Raw genomic sequence first — 4,154 nt, forward strand, 5'->3', positions numbered from 1 at the left:
CCCCATATCCACAATCTCTTTCATGATTTCTTTGATTGGGTCTGTTATAATCCTATGAAGTCATCTTGACACAGTTTTCTTCTGCAGGAATTAATTGTCTTATGCTTGATGGCTTTCACAGCTGTTATTTTTCCATAAGAATGGCTGACATCTTTAATGGATAATTCTTTCAGACTTTCTGTTTTGTTTTTTTGAGAGACAGCATCTTGCTCTGTTGCCCAGGCTGGAGTGCAGTGGTGTGATGATAGCTGTATAACTATCCTGATTGTATGACTATCCTGATTCAACTGGCCCTTTCACTAAAAATCTTCACAAAACATTTCTATAAATCTCAAAAAATATAAGGTAAGATATAAATGTGTAGGATTGCTGTCCTGTTTTGTAAGAATGACAAAGATCAGGCCAGGCACGGTGACTCATGCCAGTAATTCACAGCCCCAAACTCCTGGGCTCAGGCAGTCCTCCATCCTCAGCCTCCCAAGTAGCTAGGACTACTGGCATGCACCACCATACCTAGCTAATTTTTAATTTTTTTTGTAGAGATGGGATCTTGCTATGTTGCCCAGACTGGTCTTGAACTCCTGGCCTCAAGTGATCCTCCCACCATGGCCTCCCAAAGTGCTAGGATTATAGATGTGAGCCACCAGAGCGCATCCCCTTCCAGACTTTCATGTTCTATTGGGCTTTTTTTCTAGCATTGACAATCCTTTCTGTACAGAACTGTGTATAATGAACCTTAAAGGTCCTATGTGACTCCCTGATGTATAGGCTGAATTAGAGACAACATGTTTGGGGGCAAGTAGACAACTTCTAAGCCTTCCATGTCGAATTCATGAAGTTCTGGGTGATCAGGGACATTGTTCAATATTTAAAGAACTTTATAAGGCATTTCTTCAATGGCAAGGTACTTTCTGACTTCAGGGACAGAACATCAATGGAGCCAATCCAGAAAAAGGGTTATCGCAGTCCAGGTGTTCTTGTACAACCAGAAGACTGGCTGCTGATGTTTATCATTTCCTTTCAGAATTTAGCAGCTTTATAGATAAGGGCAGTCCTGATCCTATATCCAACTGCATTTGTACAAAACAGCAGTTAGCCTGTTTCTTCCTGCCTTAAATCCTGGTGCTTGCTTCTCTTCCTTACTAATAAACGTCCTTTGTGGCATTCCCCCACACCCCTTCCCCCCCCCCTCCCCCCCCCCCCCCCCCCAGATTAAGGCGCTTTCGTCATTAAAAACCAGTTTAGGCAGATATCCTTTCTCCTCAATGATTTTCTTAACGGTGTCTGGGAACCGCTCTGTTGCCTCCTGGTCAGCAGAGCTGCTTCTCCCTTATTTTGACATTTTTTAAGCCAAACGTCTTTCTAAAATTATCAAACCATTCATTTCTGGTATTAAATTCTCCAGCTTTAGATCCTTCATCTTCCTTTAAGTTGTCATATGGTGACTTTGCCTTTTTGTGAATCATATTAGAGTCCACAGGTATCCCTTTCTTATAGCAATCCTGTACCCACTTAAAAGCTGCATTTTTAATATGAGAGAAAAGGTGTTTGGCAAAAATTGCAAGATTTTTGCACCTGCAGATGTAGCTGTGGCAATGGATTCACAAATTTCTTTCTTCTTTCTTTTTTCTCAAATTTCATTTTATCTTTCTTTCTTCCTCTCCCTTTTCTCTTTTTCTCTCCCTTTCTTTCTTTTAATGAAATTTATTTATTTATTTACACTGAATTTATTTATTTTTTGAGACAGAGTCTTGCTGGGTCGCCTAGGCTGGAGTGCAGTGGTATGATCTCGGCTTATTGCAATCTTCATCTCCCAGGTTCAACTGATTCTCCTGCCTCAGTCTCAAAAGTAGCTGGGATTACAAGCACACACCACCACACCTGGTAAATTTTTGTATTTTTAGTAGAGACAGGGTTTCACCATGATGGCCAGGCTGGTCTCGAACTGACCCCAGGTGATGTGCCTGCCCTGGTCCCCCAGAGTGCTGGAATTACAGGTGTAAGTCATCATGCCCGGCCTAGATTCATTTATCTGGAAATGGTGGGAAACCTCAGCTGCAGCCCTCATCTATGGTACATAACAAGCAATTCAACTTTTTCTTGTAATGCCATGATTTTTCTCTGCTTCTTGGGAGTACTTCCAGCATCACTAATGGTACTTCATATCGGTCCCATGGTGTTATTCAAGGTTCACGGTATTGCACTAAACATGATGAAAAATACATGAGAACTGTAAGAGCTCAATATTTACCATTACATGCAATTTACTGGAGAGATGAACTGCTCATGTGGAGATGGTTAGCATCACACAGCATTTAAGTGGATACTCAGAACACTTGAGCTCACTGCAATAGCAACAGGAGGTGGCTATGAAATTTAACACTGCATCTTTTTTTTTTTGAGACAGAGTTTCACTCTTGTCACTCAGGCTAGAGTGCAGTGGCACGATCTCGGCTCACTGCAACCTCCACTTCCCAGGTTCAAGTGATTCTCCTGCCTCAACCTCCCAAGTAGCTGAGATTACAGGCATCCACCACCACGCCTGACGAATTTTTGTATTTTTAGTAGAGACGGGCTTTCACCATGTTGGCCTGGCTTGTCTCGAACTCCTGACCTTGTGATATGCCCACCTCAGCCTCCCAAACTGTGCGGATTACAGGCATGAGCCACTGTGCCCAGCCTAATAGTGCATCTTTATGTTTTACATTTCTCTCGACTGAATAGTCTGTGTATGGTCTATGTTTGTGTGTATAAATTTTGATAAATGTCTTAATAGATCTGTGTGTATTTTATATAGTAAATGATAGACTAATATCAAAGTCTCCGATAGTATGGAAGACATTAAGAAAAAGGTTATGTCATTAATGCATAAAACACATGTAGATACTAGTCTATCATTTACTATAATTTTGTAGCCACCTCGTGTTGCTATTTCAAATTGTCACAGATCCCCCCAAATTTTTCTAATACATTTTTTTGAAAAAAAAAAAAAAAAAAAAAAATAATAATCCATGTGTGAGTGGATCTATACAGTTCAAAGCTGTGTTATTCAAGGGTCAATCATACATAACTATATGTTATGGAGACAGGATTACAGATGTCAAAAGACATTATTGTTCAGATGAGACCTCGAGTAAAATAAGTTTCATATGTATATATTCTATAAGAACAAGTCAGGGCCGGGCACGGTGGCTCACGCCTGTAATCCCAGCACTTTGGGAGGCTGAGGTGGGTGGATCACAAGGTCAAGTGATTGAGACTGTCCTGGCCAACATGGTGAAACCCTGTCTCTACTAAAACTACAAAAAAAATTAGCTGGATGTGGTGGTGCGTGCCTGTAGTCCCAGCTACTCAGAAGGCTGAGGCAAGAGAATTGCTTGAACCTGGGAGACAGAGGTTGCCAGTGAGCAGAGGTCGAGCCACTGCACTCCAGCCTGGCGCCTGGTGACGGAATGAGACTCTGTCTCAAAAAACAAAACAAAACAAACAAACAAACAAAAAACGAACAAGTCCGAAGGTAGAAATGGTCAAGTTGTCTGACTGGCCTCAGGTTATACTGTGTTAATCATGCCCCATGTTCCTTTGTTTTCCCTTTTTTTAAAATTTCAGTAGAAGCATGAATAATGGCTACTTGTGTGATCCTGGACAATTTGTCTACTTCATTTTCTGTAATGTGGGTAACTACACCTGCACGATAGAGCTGTTTGATCAAACTACATACTGCATGCAAAATGTTCATCACTCTTCCTTGTACATACTGTAAGGATAGTAGCTGTTATTTGCTATTTCACTTTGCTATTGCTGCATATAGTTTTTGTTAGCAGATTTTATAAATTAACAGGTTAAACTACTTTTTCTCTGATTGCCTCAGATTCTGTTCCATACTCCTCTAAGCACTCTGAGTCTGTGCTTAGAAAGGTAAGCTGGGATCAAGGATATCAGACTTTTCGCTATAGTGCTCACACTACATAAAAAGTATTGTGACTTTCCTTCAGTATTCCTATAATGCTTCAAATATGCATTTTTATCTCGTTTATAAAGAGCAATAACAAATTATTTCATTGCCTTTTTATAATTTCATTAAGGATCTTATTTTTGGCTCAAGGCTTATTAACAATTCTTTTTTTTTTTTTTTTTTTTTTGAGACGGAGTTT

This window comes from Cebus imitator, unplaced genomic scaffold (assembly GCF_001604975.1).
Source record: "Cebus imitator isolate Cc_AM_T3 unplaced genomic scaffold, Cebus_imitator-1.0 Scaffold108, whole genome shotgun sequence".
NCBI lineage: Eukaryota > Metazoa > Chordata > Mammalia > Primates > Cebidae > Cebus > Cebus imitator.